Source organism: Oreochromis aureus, linkage group 15 (assembly GCF_013358895.1).
Source record: "Oreochromis aureus strain Israel breed Guangdong linkage group 15, ZZ_aureus, whole genome shotgun sequence".
NCBI lineage: Eukaryota > Metazoa > Chordata > Actinopteri > Cichliformes > Cichlidae > Oreochromis > Oreochromis aureus.
The window spans coordinates 17,051,678-17,064,912 of record NC_052956.1 but is presented as its reverse complement, the minus strand read 5'-3'; positions in this window follow the sequence as shown (position 1 = coordinate 17,064,912).

Below are 13,235 nucleotides of genomic sequence, written 5' to 3'. Positions count from 1 at the left end.
CTTTCTGTCTGTATGACAACTCGGGTTATGTAATTTTAAGCATATTGACATTAAACCTGCCAGTCGGGGAGGTGGCATATAGAGACATTACCTAACCTTCATCAGCACACACACACACACACGCACATATACCACAAAATTTCAGACGTTAGCTAACTGTTGACTTGACAGGCCCCCAAAGAATTCATTACACAGACAGCTGTAAAAACACTCTGCTTTTCCCTGTGGCTCAGGTAACTCATACTATGTTTGTGTGTGTGAGAGAGAGGATAGATATCACACCTGCTGCAATGTGTGAGTAACAAGTCACTGTTAAATAAACAGATACTGGCTTACACTTGGAAAACACACACACACACACACACACACACACACACACACACACACACACACACACACACACACACACACACACACACACACACACACAAAATCGTCACCAGTGATGCGGTAAAGACATGTTGAGGTGAGTTAGAGGTCCAGTTAGAGTAGTTTCACCTCAGCTCCTTCACATGCATCACCCAGTGTACAGTTCTCTTTATTGCCTCAGATGTCCACCAACACACTTGACTGCCAGAAACCTGACACACTGCCTACTAGCCCAAAAACATGCAATGCTTTGACTGATGTGATTTGTTGTTTCGTTGCCCAAATACAAACAATTCCTAAGAAATTGAAGTTACATCTATACTTCCTCCATCCTTGTAGAATATACAATATATATTTTAATTATTTGTCAGAAGGTTCAATAAACACAATCCCAGGACAGGAACAAACTTCATTCAACAACTCAGCAGGCATGCTAAGAAAGAAAAGGAAAAAACCCACAGCCATCCTCTGGTGGGAGGAGTCACACAAACACTGATAATAATGCTCATGTTTCAAAAACTGAAAATTTTCTGGTCATAATTTCATGGTTCAGGCTTTAAAGGGTTAAACTCTGACTTTAGGTGAGTGCAAGAAATGTTCTATGTTCACATAATTTATATTAAAACACCATATATGTATATAAATATGAAATATGGAACTGCAATACAACAATATACAGTTGTTAAATACACTATGGTTACATTAAGGTAAGATTCACCAAGTGAAACACCATGTAAAGACTAAGGAAAAAGGTCTGTGAAACAACTTCTGCTAAGTGTCAAGGCTCAGCGGCCCGAGATGAGAGATGGACTCAAATGAAGATTCAACCAAAGACTCGGGAAGTGATAAGCAAAGAACTTTATTTTACAGTGATGAAGTGCACAAGGTAAACAGAGCTAAGGCTATGAACTGAGCAGGAACTATGAAAGTGAACTAGGAGACTCAGAGCCAAGAGGGAAAGGGCAAAGAACATGAACTATGTGGGGACTCTGACGGTTGGGTGCGGGAACTTGACGGGGGAAACTGTGACAGGTCAAGGTCACTGTCTGCAGGTGGAGCGAAGTAGGAGGGGAAGGCGAGAGACAGAGGTCTGGGTGAGTCCAAAATTCCAAGCAGTAGAGTAGCGAGGCAGGCGGGTGAGAGTGGTGAGTAACAGAGAGGTTTTATCAGCAGCAGCAGCATGAATGAGACCAGCGTCCAGGCAAGCAAGGCTATGGCAAGGTTGCAATGATGGCTTCCGTGAACCAACTAGAAGACAGGAAAGCAAGGTTGGTGAGCTAACATACACACTAACATGCATTAGCTGACATTCAGGTAGAGACTGGTTGAGAGCGCAGGTCTTAAATACTGTTGGCCTGATTGCCATCAGGTGGGATTCCCAGGAGGAACCATGAGGGCTCCACCCAGAGGATGAGAGCAGAGACTGTGGAAATTTACTGTGACTCACCCACAACCATGACACCAAGATTGTTACTATACAGCTAAATGTATATCTTGCTGTGCCTGGAAGAGGCAACACTTGAATGAAAGAACCATGAAGAAGACTGTGACTATTATGGCCACCTCTGCTCTAAAGATAACCTTATGAAGTTTAATCCTGCATTTTCTACAACTAAATGTTTCACTCCAATATTTGCAACTTATCAAATACATAAACACACACCCATATTTGAACATGTAATTCCTAGAAGACAGTGTTTACAGAGAAATCTTTATGATGGTGATGTTCCTTTATTTATGGCTGTTAACTTTGCCTAAGGTCTCCGTAGTTTGTTCTTTATTGTAAATGTATGTTTATTAGATGGAAGGAAAGTAATGATATATTGGATATAATATCATGGTATAGTTATGTAAATAATTATAAATAATTATGTAGTAATGATAAAGAAATGCACAAAGAACTCACTTGAAAACACAGACTTCAATTTTCACGTCACACACCTGTTTACCTTGAACATTTGCCCAGCTCTTAATCCACTTTCAAAGACTTTTTTACTCCACCGGAGGAAAAATGACTCGACTAAAAATCCAGCTTCCTGCAGACACCCTCAAGTCAAGTTATTTCAATAAGTAACCTTACATTTAATCCAGAAATTAAATTAAAGTATTATAAGTTTGTTTTCTCTGCATAGCCGCAAAGGAAGATGATTTTTTTTTTCCATTTTTTTATTATAACCATGTGTTTTATGAAGTTTTAAGAGAAGCTGCAGCCAAATAAGGAGGATTAGTCTGCAGCGACCAGCTGGAGAACATTTGGAGAACATTTTTGTCCACATTTTATTTTTTGACACGCTGATGTTCCAGTGAACTTGCTGTCGTATGAGTCGATTTTTGTTTTTCAAAGGTCTGTTTATGCCAGTTCCAATATAAACTTTCTTCTCATTGAAGTACTGGTAAGAAATATTGATGAATTGTTCCTCAGAAGTGTAAATCAGGGCATTACACAATTTTATGTGGTTTCATATAAATAAAAGAATCTTATGAACAACTCCAGAAATATGTTTAAGAGTGGACCAAGTTTTAAAGAAGTGTTTTTCTTTTTTTGTAATCTCTTATTTTTTGCCATTAAGTTGAAAATTGGTCATGTTGTTGCACATTTTTTGTCTCTAGATTTGATTCAATTCTTGTTTTTTTATATAGCACCAAATCACAGCAACAGCTGTCTCACGGTGCTTTAGACTACAAAGTAAAGGTCCTACACTATTCAGGAGAAAATCTTAACAAGACAGCAGCAACATGATGGCGGCTTGTTGTGGATTGGTGGGTTTTCTTGCTTTGCCTTTTCTCATTGGGTAAAACGGGCCTTATTCTGTCCTAGCCCCATATGGCTGACAGCTGTGAGGATGAGTCCTAAAGGTTTCACAACAATAAAAAAAAACAGCCATTTGTTTATAAAGTCAAAAAGAAAGAGATTCCTTCTGACTTTGTCATTTATTTTCCTCCTTTTAGTTCCAAAATACTATTGATGGCCCCAAAAAAGCAATTTAAAAGATATTTACATTTCAGCGATTTTTTTGCATTTTTGTTTGTTCGGGTAGAAACAATACCACCTAATATCATTATATCATAACACCAGTATAATTTTACTTTTACCACACGAAACAAGATAAAGTCCAATCTGCACATGTAGTGTTTTTGGATCAATGACAAGATCATCTCTTTGCTCAAAATTCAACTAAACATCCAGTCTTTCACATCTGCTCCACATTTTAGGTTAGGAAGTGTTATTGGGCTTTATGGGGAGCGATATCTGGGTATCATCTGTGCAAAAGGGAAAAGCAAAACCCCTTCTGCATATGATGACACTACAGGGATGCTTAAAATGTGCTTCCTACCTTAAACAGGGTCTGTTTCTTTAAAAACAGCCCAGCACATGACCTTGTACAGACACACAGCCAGACCCTTGGTTAACCCTCGTTCAGTGTTTTGGGAGGAGATGGAATATAAAATTAAAACCCTCGCCTCATTTCCCTCTCCGTGTTTATAATAACAGAAACCCAGCTGCTTTGAATGGACACTGGTGTTTTTCAGACTAGACTCTGCTGTCTCTGCTGTCTTTCCGTCTCACTCTCATTTCAAGTGACGCTCAGCCTGCGTGATTTAGCACAGCCGCCCTGACAGAAGGAAACGGGCTGGCTGTTACACATTTAAATAACCTCTATGCTGCCATACATCTTCCTTCACTACAAAAAAGCAAACAAAACAAAAACAAGCACACATGTGGGGAATAAAGAAGAGAGGAAAACTGGATCTATGCAGCCTTCATAATTCACTCAGAATAATGTGATGTGTTGAGTCTTTCAGAGATATGCATCCCATATCATCAGCTGCTTTTGTTCATGTAGGGACATAGTCATGTCATAGACAAACCTCAGTGATCCCAAGGATTTCACAACTAAAATACAATAAAGTCGACAGTTTTTGATTTTCTTCCTCTGTTTTAAAATTTAGAGTTAGGAGCTCTTTGAGTTGTCACTAAAAGTGCTATATACATGATGACCACCTACTTAATATTGTGTTGGTTCCCCTTTTTGCTGCACAAACGACCCTGACCTGTTGAAGCGTGAACTCCAGTAGACCTCTGTAGGTGTGCCGAGGTATCTGGAGTCAAGATGTTAGCAGACCCTTTAAGTCCTGTATGTTGCAAGTGGGGCCTGCGGTGAGTTTGCAAAGCACAAAAGTATGAAAGAATGGTCGGATCCACAAAATAAATCTCAGAGTGAAACGTTAAAATTGCTTCTATAGTTTAAACTTGAAATATAATCAAATGTAGCAATTAAAGCTGTAAAGCTGTAGCTACCAATGTGTGGTCCTTTGCTTGCGAAAACCGCTGCTTATGTTTGTGTGTAGTCACGTGTACAATCTATAGCAGAACCATATGGCGATGTTGATAATAAATAGTCGTAAACGGCACTTTGAGTTAAGAGTTTGGGCGACACAGTGAAATGTGACAAACAAAACTGGTCCCCATGTCATCATAGGTAATCGTTTCCATGGGGAGCTTATGAAGCGCAACCTATAAATGTGACAGAGCCTCAAATGTCGAAGGGACGGTTGTAAGACTGTGGGTTTGAGGGAGCCTGGGGTCCCCAGGGAATCACAGTTAATTATAGGTGTGTGTGTGGGGGGGTGGGGGTTATAAAGTTATTGCCTGAAAAACACAACATTTAGTGGAGTCATTCCACTAAATTTTTAACTGCTCAAAGTATTTATAGCCAGGTGACTGTTTTACTCTTCATGATGCTGGATTCTCATTGAAAATCCACTTTACTAAATGGCCAATGGAAATCTGATTCTCCAGATCATTTTTTCTGTATTGCATCACACGTCACATGTTCCTTTTTTTGTATTCAAACATCCTCATTTTGGTCATCCAGAGAGAGACACCGTCGCAGAAGGAAGCTGTTCAGATATTTTTTCCCTGGGATTATGAGCTGCTTATTCCGAGGTGGATGGGAGTTAAACTGGATATTTACTGTACTTGAACTTTAAACCAATGCTCCAAGATTATAAAGAAGTGGTTGCTGCTACTAAGAAGATGAGTGATTCCTATTTTTGCACCCTGTGTTGAAGGTGCCAAGTGTTAAGTAGCTGATATGAATACACAGGAAATATTTCTGGGATGGAAACAAGCATGCAGAAACATTTGCTTATCCATTAACTAAGGAGTCTGCTGATAAAATCTCTACCAAAACAAACACAAAATAAATTAAAATTAAAAAGAAGCACAACATATTTTATGATTTTTTTTGTGTTTTTGTGTTATGTGTTGAGCACTCAAGAAATAAGAAACATCCAGTTTGCAAAAGGTAACAAATTAACGGTTAACGTGCAAGATTTCCCACATGGTTTAACTTGTTTTGCATATTTATTTGTATCAAAGCATTTTGTTTGACAATGAATGTAATAAACGGGGTGATATCGCAACATATCACGCACTTTTACGGTAAATATCCACATAATCATAAACATCTAGCGCAGAGGAACACACAAATAAAACAGCTGCCAGATGAAGCAGCAGGACTCCACATGCTCAAAAGACGGGGGCGAGTAAAACCTTCTGAATCACACGATATGAATTAGCTGCACATTCAAAGTCTTATCTGATCATAAGTGTGAGGACAGTCATCTAAATTTAGAGAGCAACTGCAGTGATCTATTTAAAGGAAGATTATTTTTTAAATGCTAAGTTATAACAATTATGCAGTGGGTGACTTCTCGTTTAAAAAGTTGTGAAAGGGTCCAGATGGTGGAGAAATTTTCCAGTAGTGGCTGACCTTTGGCAGACTTTCAGGACTTGTGTCAAAAACAAAAAACAAAAATGGGTCATAGAGATCTACTTTCTTTGTTATAGGACTATTAAGGTGGGTTTCACAGCCCTTTCTTGTCTGGATTAGATGGTGCTAAAAGCCAGCAGATTAAACACCTTTAACTTTATGCCACATTTAAAGTCACTTAAATCACCTTTCTTTCTTATTCTGATGCTCAATTTGAACTTCAGCAGGTTGTCTTAATGCTGCTATGTGACTATCTGATTAGATGTTTGACATAATGACTGATTGAAGGGAATAAAAGTGTGTAATAAAGTGGCTGGTGAGTGCAGCTTTACAAGTTTGTTAGCAAAATTTAAGACTTTAGCATCCTTTTTGTGGCATTGCTGATGTAATATCTGTAATATCTGAAGACCTCTTTTTACTGCTTATATAAAACCTACATGAGTTCATGAAGGAAGATCTGTAATCAATCATCTGCTTGCTTGCTTGTTTGGCTGTTAGTGTATTCTTTACATCATGTCCACTTTCCCACGCTGTCAAATAAGTGTTGACAACATCAACTTTGTGCCCGACTTCTTCAAACAGTCAGCCTCCCCTCTGCGTACTTTAAATTTCCCTGTTCATCTGTCATTCTATCTTGCAGACTGCTTTGTGCAACCTTCATCCTCCTATTCCAGAAATCTTATGAGGAAGTTAATTTTCGTGTTTAATGCTTGAGATCAAACCTCGATCCACACCAGTTTGCATACAGGGCAAACAGGTCGACAGAGGACGCCATAATAACAGCTCTTCACACAGCCCTCACACACCTGGACTGTAGTAACACCTATGTGAGAATGCTGTTTGTGGACTTCAGCTCTGCCTTCAGTACAGTTCAACCCCACAAACTGGTTAATAAACTAAGCAACTTAGGACTCAGCAGCTCACTGTGCAGCTGGATACTGGACTTCCTGAGCAACAGACCCCAGAACGTCAGAATGGGAGAGCACACCTCCTCCACCCTCATTCTGAATGTGGGTGTCCCACAGGGGTGTGTCCTCAGTCCCCTCCTATACTCACTTTTCACCCATGACTGTTCAACTATCCACACCAGTAACACCATTATAAAATTTGCTGATGACACCACTGTCATAGGACTGATCGACAACAACGGTGATTCAGCCTACAGAGAGGAGGTTCAGCATCTGAAGCAATGGTGTGACGACAACAACCTGCATCTGAACACAGCCAAGACCAAGGAGATGGTAATCGACTTCAGAAGAACAAAGCGATCTGAGCACTCTACCCTCTACATTGATGGGGAGGAGGTAGAAAGGGTAGAAAGCTTCAAGTTTCTCGGAGTCCACATCTCGGCCGACCTTACCTGGTCCACAAACATCTCCCACCAGGTAGGAAAGCACAACAAAGGCTGTACTTCCTCAGGAAACTACGTCAGGCTCAATTACCCCAAAGACTGCTAGTAAACTTCTACCGCTCCACCATTGAGAGCATTCTGACTTACTGCTGCACACTCTGGTTCAACTGCTGCACTGCGGAGGACAAGAGGAAACTGCAGCGGGTGGTGAGGGCAGCAGAGCGGGCAATCGGCACTTCACTAACTCCCCTCAGAGACATCTATACTGGCAGACTTCAGCAGAAAGCCAGCATCATCATTAAAGACCCCTCGCACCCTGGACACTCACTTTTTCCCCTTCCCTCTGGTAAACGCTACAGGTCCATCAGGTCGAAGACAAACAGACTCAACAGAAGTTTTACCCACAGGCTGTCAAACATGCCCTACCTCCACCCTGATTGGAGGATAACTGCACTGCCAACACTCATGGACATTACACCTTATTTATAAATCGTATTTCTGTTTATACTTCAATGCAAACAACACCCTTACCACTTTAAACTTTATTTATTATAACATTATTTAGTATAGTTCCAACAGCACCCCCACCCCACCCCCACTCAATGTGCAATATCATCCCCCGCCACACACTCAGTGTGCAATATCACTGATCACACTGCACCTCTCAATGCACCTGCTAGTTAGATGGCATGTATGTGTATGTATATAGATGTAAGCGTGTATGTGGAAATATGTGTGTGTATGCATGTACGGATGCAAATATGTATATATACATATATGTATGTATGTGCGTGTATGTTTGCAGGTGTATTTATAACTTGTACATATCTTTCTTGTGTAAATGTAAATTTGTCATTGTGTAAATACTTACGCTATTGTGTACTTCACACACATGGAGAGATGCCAAACTGCCTTTCACTGTTCTTGTAACAGTGACAATAAAAAGCTATTCTATTCTATTCTATTCTATTCTATTCTATCATTGTTTGTATGTTAACATGTTTGCAGTTCTACTACATATGTTCGGTAAGGATTCTGTCTCAGACTAGTTTAAGGACTCGAAGTATTTGTCTCATTCTGTTCCACAATATTGTTTCTCCCTCTCAGATACTTACATCAGATTACAGTAATAGTTAGTGTTGCTGGGTTACAGACCTCTAATCTAACTTGATGTGGCAAAAACATAATTTCGAAAACTAACGAAACCACATCTTCAGCAGGAACACACAGACATCCTTTTGGTTAAAACAAATGACGTCTGACCTCTTAGACCCTGCCCCTATGGTTGGCTGGTTTGCATGCACAGTAAAGCATGTCTGTATGTACACACATGGACACAGACACACACGCACTGCCACGGACTGGGCTGCAATGTCAGTTTCATTGTCCAAGAAAAGCAAGCACTGCTTTTAAACACAGTGTGTGTGTGTGTGTGTGTGTGTGTGTGTGTGTGTGTGTGTGTGTGTGTGTGTGTGTGTGGCTGATACATGGCAGTGGGATGATTTATTCCTTAAAGTGTGAAGACAAGATATGCAAGATTACATGTGACATCTATGGCATGTTTTTCTGTGTTATCACAATGACAAATGGTTCACTACACTTCCCCATCCAGTTAGGGCCATGGGTATAAAGGTGTGTGTGTGGTCCCCGTCTAACATGTTCAACCACCAGCAGATGTTAGGGTGACCACTATGGGGGTGGCATGCTATTTCCATTGCATGCGTGTGTGCGTGACCTGTACAAGGGGTGGTAGAGGTTGTTGTGACTGGAAGCCCAGCAGATAAAACAACACAGCTGAGACCACCACAGCCCTCACACTGACTCTTCTCTAACCCTCACCCCAACTCTAAACCGAGTCTCAACAACAAGATTAATACAAGCACACACACACTGGGACACACAAGCCATGTGCAGACTACTCGGCACCATGGGTAATTTTACGGTTTTACACGGATGAATATATTCAGTCTTTTCTGCCTCTCATTTGCTGTAGGTGAAAAATGGATTGCAGAATGGAGAAAATGACAACATATTTCCTATACACTGGAATTTAAACACACACTCACAAACACACACACACACACACACACACACACACACACACACACACACACACACACACACACACACACACACACACACACACACACAGTTGTTGTGTGGCTCAGCACCTAAAATGACCCGTATAAGATAAGCAGGGGAATTTAACTACATCTGAAAAGTGATAGAAGTGGAAAGGTGGTTGTGTGCTATGTGTATTTATACTGCATAATGCAGTTATTATCTGAACTTTATGCTCATAGTGTTCAGATAATAAACAGGCCATGTAAACGGTACTATAGCCCAAGCAGCGAAACACAAAACAACATGACCCCCACCTGTCTCTGTAGCCCGACTAAGTATTTCATTCGTTTGCAAGCTCGCCTCATGTTTGCGTGGGTTCTGGTTCTCTGGGTAATTCGGCTTCCTCCCACAGCCCAAAGACATAGGAACTAGGAAGTGAAGTTTCCAAATTACCCAGCAAGCATTTCTACATTGAGCAACAGCCAGCTGACCGTCTGTTCCCGACATTTAGTCTTGGCTAAAAAAAGAGTTATTAACTGAAAGTCATGCCAACATTAAAAATGCAGCCTCAATGTCTGCTGGATGTCCTCAGTGGAAAGTTTCTGTTCAAGAATTCAATCAAAATGAAACAAACAAAGCATTCTAGCTTCTGAGAAGAGTAACAAACTCATGAGAAGCCCAATGGCTTTAGGTGCATTTCTTAGCTCGACAGTGTGAAGACACAGTTAGCTAACATCAGTACCAGTGAGCTGAGGGTTGTGACAGTCCACAATAAATATTACCACGCAGTAAATGAGACACATCAGATACAGTGTGGATATATGCAATTTGAACACAGGTGTTGTTTATATCTAACAAACAGACATCTAGGTTATGAATATCTATATTCAATTTCTTTATCACAATAATCTAATTGATAGTTTTTGCTTTTGTTAGAAATGCTCTGACATGACCTTCTACAGTTTAGTGTTATACCATGGCCAGTTTTGATCTGAGAAATAGCAACAATGTTTCCAGCTGTTTTGTGTGGATTTATGGATCCAGGTTCACACTCACTCCAGATGTACTGTCTGGGACCGTAGCCTTCGGCTGTTTGTGAAATTACTTAAAAAAACAACAGTGGTCTTCCTGCTCAGCACCAAACAGCAGACACAAGTTTCCGACTAGCTGGTGAATAATTGGACCAGTTAGCAGCAAAAGAGTCACATAAAAAATAAATGACATGTGGAAATTTCTAAAATTCTCTCAGGAATAAAAACCAAAAAAAGGCACTTTGAAAACCACTTGAAAAATTATGATAATAATTCTTAACTACATAATCACCCATTAAGAGACCTAGCCTCCCTGTAGCAGATTCGCGGAAGCACAAGATTTATGGAATTTATGGCAAGGTAATGGTGATGATGTATGTATGGATGGACATATGTAAGACCATATGTGTTTTAAAAGTGAAGTCATTATTTATTTTATTATACTTTAATAATATTCAGTTATATTATTATGGTAGCTGGGTGAATGAATGGATTTCAATGGTAAAAAAAAAGTAGGGTGAGGGACAGATGGAGGGGTACCCAAAGGAAGGTGGAGAAAAAGTGGTTGCAGGTTAAGAGGGCAGGCCTGTTATGGTCTGTTTTAAGATGGGAGGGGTGATGTGGTTCCTCTATTTGGAAATGGAGGTGGATGTTGTACTTGGAATTTAAAAGAGGAGGTTCTGATGGAGGCTGGATGTTTGGGGTGGTTGAATCATACGTGCAGTGAAAAGGCTGCACAATCGTATTATTATTTTTGTAACTAACGTTGACTTGGACATTGCTTGTGCATGAGATGTGTTACTGATAAAATCCCCCAGTACAAACTTAAAATAACACATTACATCTACATCCAGGAAAAAAGAAAAGAAAAACATGATGACGTAAAATCAGGAAGCACCGAGAGGAAAACTGCACTCAAAATAAAGATGAAATAAATGAAACAAGTAATTTAAAAAAGGTCAAGGGAAGAGGATTTTCTTTCCATTTTCAGCCTTCTGTATTTCATCTGCTTGAGCTGACGCCCTTCATCACAGAATGAAACCTTTCTTCCCTGTCTGCTGCTTGTTCAGGTGAAACTTCTCACTATTCCTGGCATCCAGGATTAAAGGTTTTCCACTGGAGAGCAGCCATTATGGTGGACCAGACACTGACCTCTGGCTGTTACTACTGAGGAGTTTTACAAGTGAACACTCAACTCTTTGATTTAGTTTTTATGAACGTTTAGATGTGCAATATGACTCTCAGTTTTACTATCAAATCAAAGGTGGAAAATTAATTAGACCATGAGTAGCCTCCATATTTTTTATGTCTGTGGTTTTGAATTGATGCTAATGGAAGGATTTGAACTGTAAACTGTTGTTCATATTTGTTCACTGTATGCATGAATACAGGGGAGAGCTTAACTAGCAGTTCATAAATAAATAACTACAACTCTTTTTTTTAGGACTCACGTAACTAACAGTAGGTCAGTGACCCTGAGGACAAAATCCAAGGGGATAACACCACCAGGTGAAAAGGTCTTCACAAACCTTCTTTCTATGATTTTGAACCGTCCATGAAGTTACACAGATGAATCCTTTCCCTCTGCTTAAGGATCAAAAGTGATTTCTGAGTGGACTTTACAGAAAAAGGGGGGTTCCCAACAAAGAGGAGAGCGTAACCCCGGTTCAACACCTTTTTCCTAACATGCAACAGAGCAGGTGAGAAGTTTTAGTACAACAGCAGTTGGACAAGCTCATGTGTTGGCTTTCAGAAACAAATACTACAGTTGTTTACAACAAATTCCCAGCATTTCTTTTGACGTTTCTGGAATGCCAGATGGGTGAAATTAAACTAAATTGATATGTGGCAAATTTAAACAAGTGGTGCATGTTAACACTATGAGAATCGTTCACATTAAGTTCCTTTAAAAATAAAACTTTTACCAAAACTGCAAAAAAGTACAAGGTTAAAAAAGAAAATAGCCTTTAATAGGTGGGATAATACAATCCTTTCCCAGCAGTAAAATACTGGAAATGAGGGAGGTACTGGCTGAATTTTGGGGCCAGTAAAAGCTAAACCATGCACACATCTACACTGACATGAATTATGGGAACTATGGGAGTTTGGCAGGAGATCGCTCGATAAATATGAAATTAAATATCGGTGACAGAGCTGGACCTGCTCTCTGCAGGGGAAATCTGTTTTAATTTGCTTCTGCCAGACCAGTCGGGCTCTCACAGTGTGACTGCCAACACTTTTACTGTGGCTGATTGGGACGAACCTTTCACCTCCTGCTAATTATACCCTTCCTCACCAGTATTTTACTCCTCCTCTACACTCCATCTCTTCCACACATGCAGACACATTGCCATCAAATCGAGAAGTTTGGTAGATCTCTTATTATTCTGATGTGATTTACATGCTAAAATTGAATTATTAATGAAGGAAAATCCCAAAATGAAAGAATGGTTTACACAGTAGACACACCTTTTGGGCACAGATCAGTCTAAATGCATGTGATTTTATCATTTATTACCTAAAGTGGCAAATAGTTCCCTGAACAGGAAGGTTAACCAAATCTCAGAAAACTAAATGTGAGTCAGAGACTATGTATGTGTATAGGATAATATGGAGCACACTGTTAATGCTGTGAGACAGCCT